Source organism: Heptranchias perlo, unplaced genomic scaffold (assembly GCF_035084215.1).
Source record: "Heptranchias perlo isolate sHepPer1 unplaced genomic scaffold, sHepPer1.hap1 HAP1_SCAFFOLD_73, whole genome shotgun sequence".
Classification (NCBI taxonomy): Eukaryota; Metazoa; Chordata; class Chondrichthyes; order Hexanchiformes; family Hexanchidae; genus Heptranchias; species Heptranchias perlo.
In genome coordinates this window covers 2,744,980-2,758,413 of record NW_027139761.1, presented here as the reverse complement: position 1 = coordinate 2,758,413, position 13,434 = coordinate 2,744,980, and the positions used below count along the sequence as shown (strand labels likewise).

Here is a 13,434-nt window from a genome sequence, read left to right as displayed (position 1 = left end):
GCTCCTTGGAAAACTGCAAGGTCACGCAGGTCCATCGTGAATCGTTTGAAGCAACTGGCAGTTTAAAGTGGCATCTCCTGCTGCTTCTGTGGGGAGTGAGAGAGAGGCACTGTCGGTATTTGCGTGCAGTTTGATTTTGCACAGAACTGCACAGAGAAACAGCAAATATACCGGGGCTGTGAGATGTTCTATATTACTGATATTTAGCCACAGGAATATACGCGGTCAGAAGCTGAAAAGGAGAGATAAGAGGCCTGACAATAAACACAGAGCTGAATGAATCATGAAAGAGCGAAAGAAAAAAAATGTCATCAGTTCCACTTTGTCTCGTGCGCAATCTTGGGAGCTCCCCAATGGCCTGGTGATGAGAATTCGGTACTCTCACCGCCGCGAGGTTCGATTCCCAGTCAGGGAATTAACTTTAAAAAGAGTTATGAACTTATTAAATTAATTACATGAAGCTAATTAAATCCTGTTCGTAGTTGAATCCCTGTCTTAATCGATAACTTTCCATTTCAGACTGAAGGCGATGTTGACGTGGTTACCGAGAGACAGTCAAAACTTTAATAAGATTTTTATGCTTTGAATGTGATGAATTTTTTTCATTTTATAGACTGCATCTTAAGAGTGGGATTAAAAACGTAGTGGAGTCGTTGTTAAATTTAACATTAACTGGCAATTGTCGCTGTTTATCACAGGAGCGCCCGAACTGGTTCTCCGATCAAGATGAAAGTGACGCAACGAGGAACATCTGATACAAGACGAAAGGCATCGGGCTATGACAAAAATCCCCACCGTTTTGCTTTTCCAAAATAAAGGGTGTGAAATTTATTCTCTGAACATAGGAACAGTCTGGTCTCACTCACTACAGAAATCTCCATGTCACAGCGAACCAGCTCTCCTGCTGCGAATGCGGCCTCCCTTCGGGCCTTTCGGGGGCTTGTCTGTCAAGGAGAATTGTAATTACCGTGAAGCCAATGTTCCATTCCTTTATATGATTCATGTGCCTGATTCCCGACCGCAGGGTAAATGGTAGAATATCAGCCCTGCTCAGCTGGCAATGATTCCGGTACATTTTCTTGATTCCAAAACATGCGTTGAAACCCTGGAACTTTGCGGCGATGAATCCTGAGGATAAAATAAGGGCTCGAACAATCAAACTTTCACGCTAACGGATAACACCGCCGAGATCAGGTGAAGAGATCACCTGCTAAACCAATAATTCACTGGGCTAAACTTTGAGATTGCAGCGACCAATATAACAACTGTCTGCAGTCAGTGAAAAATGAATGATTAAAGCTTGTAGGAGTGAAAATCCAACCAGCCGGTCTTCACTCTTAAACCAGCAACTATGAAGAAAAACATGCCGGAGAAATACTCGATTTCAGTGCGGTGACACTGGGCCAGAGTAAAGTTCATTCAATATAATTGCCGAGTGGCTGGAGGGTGGATTTGGAACTCCTGACCGATTGCACCACGCATTTTCCAGATCTGCTTGGATCAACAATCCCTTCAGCTCATCACTAAGAGGGACAACTCGATTCTCGGTTTCTTTTTCATAGAGTCATAGAGTCATACAGCACGGAAAGAGGCCCTTCGGCCCATCGTGTCCGCGCCGGCCATCAGCCCTGTCTCCTCTAATCCCATATTCCAGCATTTGGTCCGTAGCCTTGTATGCTATGGCATTTCAAGTGCTCATCCAAATGCTTCTTGAATGTTGTGAGGGTTCCTGCCTCCACAACCCTTTCAGGCAGTGAGTTCCAGACTCCAACCACCCTCTGGGTGAAAAAGTTCTGTCTCAAATCCCCTCTAAACCTCCCGCCTTTTACCTTGAATCTATGTCCCCTTGTTATAGAACCCTCAACGAAGGGAAAAAGCTCCTTAGTATCCATCCTATCTGTGCCCCTCATAATTTTGTACACCTCAATCATGTCCCCCCTCAGCCTCCTCTGCTCCAAGGAACGATTGATGAAATTTTACAAATTGGAAGCGATCAATATCAAATGTAAAGACGCCACCGACATGCTCACAGATGCAAAGCGGCCACACTCTGCTTCAATGAGATGAAAGTCAAGAGCGATTTCACGGTCGAATGCAATGGCTAACACAATTCATTCAACGAAAGTTCAGGTCGTTGAGGTGCCTTTAAAGTCCTGATTGTTTCTATTGGACTTCTTCCCAAAGCATTTGAGATTCACGTGGGACGATTTGGGGACGTTATTTTCTTTTGTGCAAAAGTTTCAACTGCAGTTCAAGATCAAAATTCCTGGGACGACAGTTGTTCACAATTGATCGGTGCTGGGACCACGGTTGTTCACAATTTATCGATGCTGGCACAACTGTTGTTCACAATATATCAGTGATGGGACCACTGTTGTTAACACTTTATCAGTGGTGGGACCACTGTTGTTCACAATTTATCGGTGCTGGGACCACTTTTGTTCAAAATTTACTTTCATGATTTGGACACGGGAATTGGAAGTACAATTTCAAAACTTAGGGACGACACCGAATTGCGAGCTGTAGTTAATACAAAGAAAAATGCGAATAATAAAGGAAGACATGAGTTAATTTGCAGAATGGGCATGTAAATGGCAAATTAATTGCAATATTTGTTATATACTCCCTTGCCTTTTTGCCCCCCCCCACTAAATGCATTACCTCACACTTCTTCAGATTGAATTGCATTTGCCACTTCTCTTTCCACCTGTCTGCTCTATGGATATCTTCCTGCAGTCGACAGCTTTCCTCCTCACTCTCAACCACAGGAACAATTTTTGTATCATCTGCAAATTTCTTCATCATGCCCCCTACATTTAAGTCTAAATCAATGATCTGTACCATGAAAAGCAGGGACCGAGTACGAAGCCGCATGGAACCCCACTCGAAACAGCCTTCCAGTCACAAAAGCACCCGTCGACCACAACCGCTTGCTTCCTGCTACTCAGCCAATTTTGGATTCAACTTGCCAATGTCCCTTGGATCCAATGGGCTTTTACATTTTTAACAAATCTGCCCTGTAGGACTTTGTCAAAAGCCTCGTTAAAATCCATGTTGACTCCATCAATCGCGATACCCTCATCGATCCTCCTTGATACCTCCTCAAATAATTCAATTCAAACGACCTTCCCTTAACAAATCCACGCTGACTGTCCTTGATTAATCCGTGCCTTTCTAAATGACGATTCATACTTCAGCTCGAGTTTAGGCTGACTGGCCTGTATTTACTCGATCTATCCCTGTCTCCCTTTTTCAACAATGGTACAACGTTAGCAATCATCAAATCCTCCTGCACGACACCTTTTGCCAGGGTGGGTTGGAAAATGATGGTCAGAGCCTCCGCTATTTCCTTCCTTGCTTCTGTTAACATCCTGGGATATATTTCATCTGGGCCTGCAGATTCAGGTCGAGCGATTTGAGGACTTCTTTTTCCTCTTTGCAAACGTTTGTCCCGCAGGTCAAGATCACAAGTCTTGGTCCAAATTAGGATGTCTTCCGGCTTTGAACCTCAAATCGTGAATTATACCCCGATCCCAACGAGCCTAGAAACAAGAACGTGTCCTCAAATTAACGTGTTACAGACACATTCTCTGAGAGGTCTGTCTGTGGAATGAAAGGGCGTTTTTGAACAGTCATTCTGTTATCCGTTTCCTCCTGAAACCTGAACAAATTCGAACACCACAATGTTATTTTGTCGCTTTATTCCATAAATTAGGTAAAATAATAAGCTACACAAGGCACTGCTGGGAGTTGAACCCAGGATCTCCTGTTTACTAGACAGATGCTTTAATCAACTAAGCCACAGCGCCAATTGATGACATGTGACCCCCACCTCCTCACTAATATCTATCAGCGACACTTCACTGTTGGGGGTTCAGGCCGTTTTGTCTCTGTCCATTTCGCTTGTCCGTTGACCTGTGCATCCCTGCACTGACTGCATTTCTCGCTGTGTTTATATTTGTGTATCCTTCAGTGCGTTGATACATGGATGACTATGTGTGATTGTATTTGTGACATTAAATAAATCAGGGCTTCAGACAATTCTCGCTCTGACATTGGAGAACTATTGAGCCGAACTTTACAGCGAAGTGTTGTTTATTGTGGTGATGATACTAAAAAATCGTGAGAGGAGCAAAAAAGGAACAGGAGAAAAACTTGTGAGGGAAAATGAGGAGAACTCTCAAGGTTTTTACAAGTATATTAAGAGAAAGAAGGGAGGCTTAGAGTCGTGTGGGCCACTTAAAGACAGATGGAGGTGATATTGTAATTGAAAATCAGGAAATGGCAGAGTTGCTAAATTTTTACTTTGCATCGGTCATCACAGAAAAGGATGAGGCTAACATGGCAGAGATAAGAGGAAAACTGTTAATAAATCAATGGGATTCGTATAAGTAAAATAATGGCAATGGAGAAAATAATTAGGCTAAAGATCGACAAATCTCCAGGACCTGATGGTTACCACCCCAGGGGATTAAAAGGAACAGGTGAGGAAATTGTACATGCTTTAGTCATGATCGATCAAAACTCTCTTGATTTAGGAATTGTTATTTAACGAAGCGCATCTTGATTGGAGGCTTCTGTTTGAGAAAGATCTCGAAGTGATAATTGAGATATGGAAAATGAAGCTGTTTGGCAGGAGCGCTGATGCTGTCGGTTGTTCGCTGCTCTCGTGTTGCACAATTGTTAACCATGCATTACTTATTTATAGCAGTATGGGCTCCAGAAATGACCAGGTTGTGAGTTAGATCGTCTTCTAAAACAATCAAACCTTTCACTCCGAACATTTTGACCGGAGTTCAAGGTACAACTGGTATGTTCCATAACGCTTCTACTACTTAGTGTTCCCATGTGGGCTCTTGAGTTCCTCTGGCCGACCGTCTTGCAATAGCACGTGCCAGTTTAGTTGTTCATAGGGGAGAGGGGGCTTTTAGCGGCAGCTCATATGGCAAAGGGGCCGGTACAAGATCTTTAAATCTAAAGAACCAAACAAACAATTATTCTTTTCGTTAAGCCGATATTCATCGGTTGGAAGTTTCGTGTTGGGAAAATATGGAAGAGAAATATGCTGCCTGATGTCACTGTTTCACGGGTGAAATTATTCAGCTTACAGATGTTAATACGCTGAAAGGTCGAGAGGCCTTTTCCAGCTCCCGTGTGGGACAAGTTCAGCTTTTGAGCCGCTGGGGAAAGTGCTATTTTAATTGCTGCTAACGAATGACAAGACATTTGGCACAAACAAGAAGAATTGTAAACTCACGAGTTCACTGTCCATGTTTCTTACATCATGTTCAACAGGAACAAGGATTCTCCTCAACACAATACTGAGAATTTTATCAAACGGACCTCACCCTTGCTCGACGGCTGCAGGGATAATTCAGAGACCTCCCATGAATATGTCCGATGGGAGCTTATGTAGTATCGAGCCTGGGTAGCTCAGTCAGTAGAGTATTAGACTTTTAAAGTGGGTATTGAGCTGAAGGTCCAGCGTTTAACTCCCTTTCCAGGCTCCAAATTTCGGAACAGCTGGCAAGCTGTGACTTTGCAGCGGGACCTGCGATGTGTTGTCAAAGTTTCGGTCGGATCTTGTTTCCCAGGGATGGGCAGTAATGCGCTGTCTGAGGCGGTTCCCGATCAGGAATTCAACTTTACTGCATTAGTTCACTGTATTAATTTCGCAAAAGTCATTAAACTCTGTAAAAAAGACTAATACTTGTTCAAATCGCCATTAATCAACCACTAACTTTCTGTTTCCGGCTGAAAGAAATGCTAACTTTTTTTATACGCTCATTCACCAGGCCGAATTTAGGGAGCTCAGAGGGGAAGCGAAAAAGGAAATGAGAAGCAAAGAGAAATATGACTATAGACTGACGGCCAACATAAAAGGGAATCCAATAGTCTTCGACAGGCATGTAAACAGTAAACGGGTAGTAAGAGGAGGGGTGAGTACGATTAGGCACGATAAAGGAGATCTACTCATGGAGGCAGAGGGAATGGCATAGGTACCAAATGAGTACTTTGCATCTATCTTTACCAAGGAAGAAGATGCTGCCAGAGTCTCAGCAAAGGAAGGTGTCGTTGAGATACTGGATGGTCGAAAATTGATAAAGAAGAGGCACTTGAACGGCTGGCTGTACTTAAGGTAAATAAACCACCAGGTCCGGATGGGATGCATGCGAAGTTGCTGAGGGAAGTAAGGGTGGAAATTGCGGAGGTACTGGCCATAATCTACCAACATCCTTGGATCTGTGGGTGGTGCCAGAGGACTGGAGAATTGCAGAGGTTACACTCTAGTTCAAAAAAGGTTATACGGATAAAAGCATCAATTGTAAGCCAGTCAATTTAACCTCAGTAGTGGGGAAATTTTTAGAAACGATAATCCGGGACAGAATTAACAGTCACTTGGACGAGGGTGAATTGATTAGGGAAAGCCAGCACGGAATTGTTAAAGGCAAATTGCGTTCAACTAACCTGTAAGAGTTTGTTGATGAGGTAGCAGAGAGGGTCGATGAGGGCAATTCGGTTGATGTGGTGTATATGGGCTTTCAAAAGGCGTTTGATAAAGTGCCGCATGGTCGGCTTATCATCAAGATTGCGGCCCATGGAATAAAGGGGGCAGTAACAATATGAATGCAGAATTGACTAAGGGCTGCTTACACCGCAACTGTAAAAATGGTTAAATAAATCAGAGCTGTAATTACCAAGCAGTGCTTATTTCTCCAAGAAATAACAATATAATCCAGCCGTATGTCCACCTCTAAGATTTCACGACATGCGACAAATTGCCTTTAAGCTGTACCTTAAATTCTGCTCAATCACATAATTTGGAGATTTATACTATTTTTCTTTGCATGTATCTCTCTCTCTGTCTGCGTTTCTTCTCTCCATGTCTTCCCCCCTGATGGACTTATACGGCTTCTTTGAACGGCCAGGTCTGGAAACCTGGGCGTTCCAGACGGGTTTTTGGAACGCCCAGGTTTCCAGACTGTCGGATCTTCAATTCAATTGTCGTGTTTCGACGGGATGAGCTTTGCGATTTTCCGTCTCCGTTTTCAGAAAATATAAACCCAGATGGGATTTCATCTCCTCGGGTCCCGTCACCTGCGGGTAATGGGAATGAACCCAATCCATCACTCGGTCTGAATATCCGTATTCTCATTGCTTCAGAATAAAATTACGGGGTTACAGTTATTTTGAGGACACATTTTAGAAATTAACACATAACAGACTAATTCGAAAACTAGAAGCACGTGGGATTAAAGGACCGGTGGTAACGTGAGCACGTAATTAGCTAAAGGATAGGAGGCAGGGAGTAGTGGTGAACGGATGTTTTTCTGACTGGAGAGAAATATGCAGTGGGATCCCCCAGGGGTCGGTACCAGGACTATTGCTTTTCTTGTTATATATACATAATTTGGATGTAGGAATAGGGAGTACAGTTTCGAAGTTTGCGGATGATACAAAACTTGGCAACGTAGAAAATAGTGAGGAAGATAGCAGCAGACTTCAGGAGGACATGGACAGACTGGGGAAATGGGCAGTCACGTGACAGATTTAACGCCGATCAGTGTGAAGTGATGCACTTTTGGAAGAAGAACAAGAAGAGGCAGTATAATCTAAATGGAACAATTTATGGGGGGTTCCAAGAGCAGAGGGACCTGGGGGAGCATATTCACAAAACAGGGCAAGTTGATAAGGTAGTTAAAAAAGCGTATGGGATATTTGGCTTTGTAAATGGGGGCATTGAATTTAAATACAAGGAAATCACACTAAACCTTTACAAATCACTGGTTAGGCCTCAGCTGGAATGTATTGTACACTTCTGGGCACCATACTATACGAAGGATGAAAAGGGATTGAAGAGGATTCAGAGCAGGTTGGCCAGGATGGTACCAGGGAGGAGGGACTTCAGTTATTTGGAGAGATGGGAGAAGCTGGGATTAGTCTCCTTACAGCAGAGATGGTTAACGGGAGACCGTATTGAGGTATTCAGAATAATGAGGTGTTTTGAAATAGCAAGCAGGGAGAAGCTGTTTCCTTGGCAACTGGGTCAGTAAGCAAAGATTTAAAATAATTGGCAAAATGACTATCGAGGAATCTAAAAGATTTTTTTTTCACACAGAGGGTTTGTTAAGATCAGGAACGCACTTCCTGAAAGGGTGGTGGAAGCAGATTCCACAGGATCATTCAAAAGGCAATTGGACATGTACTTGAGGAGGATTAATTTGCAGGGTTATGGGGAAAATCTGGGGTGTGGGTCTAATTTGGACAGGACTTCGAAAAATAGCCGGCACAGGTACGATGGCCGAATGGCCTCCTTCTATGCTGTAAGATTCTATGATTCTATGATTACCTTCTGAATCGTTGGAATTGACAATATTCTGTGTTGTGGAGCCAAGAAAATTATAACCATGATATTCGGCTTCTCCATTCCCTTATGAATATCGCACATTATACTGTCCAGGCGGGGGTGGGACTGAATGGGGGATAGAGTGCGGAGATTGGGATGGAAGCCCAGCAGGATGAACTTGGTCTCAACAGCAGGCGGTGAACCTTCTTCTCGAGAGAGGATCGTCATTTCAGTTCAGAAGAGAAAAGGTATTAAGAAAATCGGGTGAAACAGATACGGAATGATCCGGGACTGAGAGCACATCTCTTTTAAACAGACACAGACACGGAATGATCCGGGACTGACAGCACATCCCTTTCAAACAGACACAGACACGGAATGATCCGGGACTTACAGTACATCCCTTTTCAACCGATAGAGACACGGAAGGATCCAGGACTAACAGCACATCCTTTTCAAAAAGAGGCAGACACGGAAAGATCCGGGACTGACAGCACATCCCTTTTAAACAGACACAGACACGGAATGATCCGGGACTGACAGCACATCCCTTTTAAACAGACACAGACACGGAATGATCCGGGACTGACAGCACATCCCTTTTAAACAGACACAGACACGGAAAGATCCGGGACTGACAGCACATCCCTTTTCAACAGACACAGACACGGAATGATCTGGGACTGACAGCACATCCCTTTTAAACGGACACAGACACGGAATGATCCGGGACTTACGGCACATCCCTTTTAAACATACACAGACACGGAATGATGCGGGACTTACAGCACATCCCTTTTAAACAGACACAGATTCGGAATGATCCGGACATAAATCATAATTATGGTACATAAGTTTCTCTTCCGTTGACCATAAGATTTACTCGTTTTACAATGACACCACTGTGCACTTTGATTATATGCGACCTTACAATCTCAACACCTTCTTGGTCGGAACTGTTGCTGATTTCAACGCAAAAACCTCCGTTTGCCGTTTCGAGAAGTTAAGGACTTGACCAGACTTTCTGGATGGACTGAATGAAAGAAACAACATCGACGAGGAATGGATTCGAACCCACGCGTGCAGAGTCCAATGGATTAGCAGTCCATCGCCTTAACCGCTCGGCCACCTCGTCACATGCGCAAACTTGCGAAAGCTCCTTTATTCAAAATGAAAATACTGGCTATGTTGCCAAACTGAAATCAAAACAGTAAATGCTGGTTATCCTCAGCAGGTCAGGCAGAATCTTTAGATATAGAAACAGAGTAAACATTTCATGTAGATGACCATCACATGAGTATTCAATTACAATCCTGACTTGCGCCTTGTAGCTGAGGAGATGGCTTTGGGGAGTCAGGAGGTGAGTTACTGGGCGCAGAATATCCAGCCTCTGACCTGCTCTTGTCGCCACAGTATTTTGGTGGCTAGTCCAGTTAACTTTCTGGTTCATGATGACCACCAGGATGATGATGGTGGGGGATTCCTGGAAAGATTCCGGGAATGAGGGGCTTTAGTTTCATGGATAGATTGGAGAAGCTGGGGTTGTTCTCCTTGGAATAGAGACGGTTGCGAGGAGATTTAATCGAGGTATTCAAAATCATGAAGGGTCTGGACAGAGTAGAGAGAGAGAAACTGTTCCCATTGGCGGAAGGGTCAATGACCAGAGGACATCGATTTAAGTTGTTTGGAAAAAGAGCCAAAGGTGACATGAGGAAAAAATTTTTTACACAGCGATTGTTTAGGATCTGAAATGCACTGCCCGAGGGGGTGGTGGAGGCAGATTCAAACATGGCCTTCAACAGGGAAGTGGATAAGTATTTGAAACGAAAAAAAAATACAGGGCTGGAGGGAAAGGGCGGGGTGGGGCGGTGGGGTCTAGCTGGATTGTTCTTGCAGAGAGCCGGTACGGACTCGATGTGCCGAATGGCCTCTTTCCATGCTGTAACCTTTCTATGATTCTATTCTGTGTGTCGGGGGCGATGCAAAGTGACCGGCGCGTGACGTAAATCGACCTGCTCATGTCCATTCCCTGATAATAAATCCTAGTGTGATGCAAAGAAGAAATACATAATTATGGTACATATCTTTCATCTTATGCTCACCATAAGAGATACTTCGTTTACCAGGGGGCCATTGCGCACTTTGATTGAAACATCACCTGGATCACCCCTTTCACTCCCAACACCTCCGTGCAAGAAACATTTTGGGTGGCAATTCAGACTTTGCTGATTTGTGCAAACAGATGTAAGCCAGCAATGGGGAAACGCACTTCTTTGGAAAGAAGATTTTTAGGTGAGGCGGCCAAAATAAACAGCTCGACGAATTGTGACAGAGATGGGATTCGAACCTACATAATCGAAAAATTGAATCCAGCATCTGAGAGAGTTAAGATGCTCTCCTACCTACCAGTACATCCACTGCTGATGAAAAAGTTTAGAGAGCTGAAACCTTACCTCTGGTTCTTTCTCCACAGGCGCTGCCTGACCTGCTGAGTGTTTCAAGCATTTTCTGTTTTCATTTTTGTGATTTCACAATGGCTGTTTTCCTGAAAACACCCAATTTCACCCAAGGACAAAGCTCGCACTTCACTTTCCCCACGCGCTTTAAAGTCTGTCGTTTCTGAACAAAATCCCCTCCGCGCCGGACATTCAAAGGACCTTTCGCTCACGGCCAACCTCCTGTAATCGACACTTTTTCACCATTCCCGCTCTTCTCATTTCTCCACATTCCTTTTCAATCGGACATTTCCACAGACCTATTAAGATCAAGCGGAACATTTCCGACCTGACTGCACCGCCCAGATTGCCAAAAGTGCACCTTTCAGCCGTCATTCGCAGCTATGTCGCGCCGCCCGTCTCTCCCGCACATCAACTGCTCGGGGAAAAGCGCCAATGACCATGGAAACAAAACCCAGTTCTTCAGTTAACATCCCCCGTGTCACAAGTTACCCCATGGAAATTTCACGGAAAAGTATGCCGCTGTCCTTCCGAATGCCTGCCCTCCTTTCTTAGTGCTTGTCTATGGAACAGTCACGCAGATCAAAATGTATCGATTGGTTTCAAGGCACAAATGAACATTGGTGCGAGCGGGACATGTGCCCCCGAGAAACAGCGGTCGATGTGGAGCAAACTTAAAGGCGTAAGAATGTGAAAGTGAATGTTAGAGTTGGCAAGGCCGCAGGAAAGTCTCAATGAAATGGACGATGATTGTGGAAGGAAGAAAATGCTGGAAGAAGCGACAGGTCTGAATTTTGGATCATCCAGCAGAGACACATGAGAGAACAAAAACAGAATACAGACAAAGGTGCTGGAGGCAGAAAGAAAAAGCACGAAATAAGAGAAATGAAAAGAGAGTAACTTAGTGGAGCGCGAAGAGATACAGTAGCATAGTGGTTATGTTAAGTGGCTAATAAGCCAGAGACCTGGACTCAGAATCCGGGGTCACGAGTTCATAATCCCGCCATGACAGCTGGAGAAATTCAATTCATGAAAAATAAAAGTTGGAATTAAAATACCAGTATCAGTAATGGTGGCCATGAAACTACCGGATTGTTGTAAAAACCCATCTGGTTTACTCATGCCCTTCAGGGAAGGAAACCTGCCTTCCTTACCCAGTCTGGCCTCTATGTGACTCCAGACCCACAGCGACCAATTAAGCTCATTCCTTATTGCCCTCTAAAATGGCCTGGCAAACCACTCAGTTGTAAAATCTCGATTAACAAAAAAGTCTTAATAAAACCGGACGGGCCACCAGGCACCGCACACGACAAAGGCTCAAACCAAGCCCAGTCGAGTCTGCAAAGTCCTCCTCACGAACATCTGGGGACTTGTGCCAAAATTGGGAGAGCTGTCCCACAGACTTGTCAAGCAACAGCCTGACATAGCCATACTCACAGAATCATACCTTTCAGCCAAAATCCGCAGACTCTTCCATCACCATCCCTGGGTATGTCCTGTCCCACTGGCAGGACAGACGGACCAGACAGTGGCGGTACAGTGATATGCAGTCAGGATGGGAGTGCTCAACATTGACTGTGGACCTCATGGCATCAGGTCAAACATGGGCAAGTGAAACCACCTACTGACAAGCCCTCAGCAGCTGATATCAGTCCTCCTCCATGTTGAACACCACTTGGAGGAAGCACTGAGGGTAGCTGGGGGACTTCAATGCTCATCACCAAAGGTGGCTCGGTAGCACCACTACTCGCCGAGGCCTGAAGGGCATTGCTGCAAGATTGGGCCGACTGTAGATGGTGAATGAATCAACACGAGGGAAAAACCAACTTGACCTCGTCCTCACCAATCGACGTGTAGCAAATGCATCTGTCCATGACAGTATTGGTAGGAGTGACCACTGCACAGTCCTCGTGGAGACGAAGTCCTGTCTTCGCACTGAGGATACCATCCAACGTGTTGTGTGGCAATACCACCGTGCTAAATGGGATAGATTCAGAACAGATCCAGCAGCTCAAAACTGGGCATTCCATGAGGTGCTGTGTGGCCATCCTGCAGCAGCATAATTGTATTCCAGCACAATCTGTAACTTCTTCGCCCGGCATATTCCTCACTCTGCCAACAAGCCAGGGAATCAATCCGGGTGCAATGAGGAGTGTGGAAGAGCATGCCAGAAGCAGCACCAGGCGTACCTAAAAATGAGGTGCCAACCTGGTGAAGCTACAACTCAGGGCTAAACATGCTGTAGATTAGAGCAAAGCGAATCCACAACCAACGGATCAGATCAAAGCTCTGCAGTCCTGCCACAGCCAATCGTGAATGGTAGTGGACAATTAAACAACTAACGGGAGGAGGAGGCTCTGTGAACTCTGTAGACATCCCCATCCTTAAGTAATGGACGAGTCCAGCACGTGAGTGCAAAAGACAAGGCTGTAAGCGTTTGCAGCCAGAAGTGCCAAGTGGATGAATCCATCACGGCCTCCTCCCAATATTCATCGCAGCCAGTCATCAACCAATTCGATTCACTCCACGTGATATCAAGAAACGGCGAAATGCACTGGATACATCAAAGGCTATGGGCCCCGACAACATTCCGGCGGTAGGACTGAGGTCTTGTGCTCCAGAACTAGCTGC

The 13,434-nt window shown here is 44.9% G+C and overlaps 2 non-coding genes across 2 annotated transcripts; both read right to left on the bottom strand.

Annotated features, from left to right (window-relative positions):
- Window positions 1-3,735: 3,735 nt before the first annotated feature.
- On the bottom strand, window positions 3,736-3,809 carry trnat-agu (transfer RNA threonine (anticodon AGU)). The gene has a single exon. It is a non-coding gene; the product is annotated as a tRNA-Thr (tRNA).
- Window positions 3,810-9,400: 5,591 nt separating this feature from the next.
- Window positions 9,401-9,482, bottom strand: trnas-gcu (transfer RNA serine (anticodon GCU)). The gene has a single exon. It is a non-coding gene; the product is annotated as a tRNA-Ser (tRNA).
- Window positions 9,483-13,434: the final 3,952 nt, after the last annotated feature.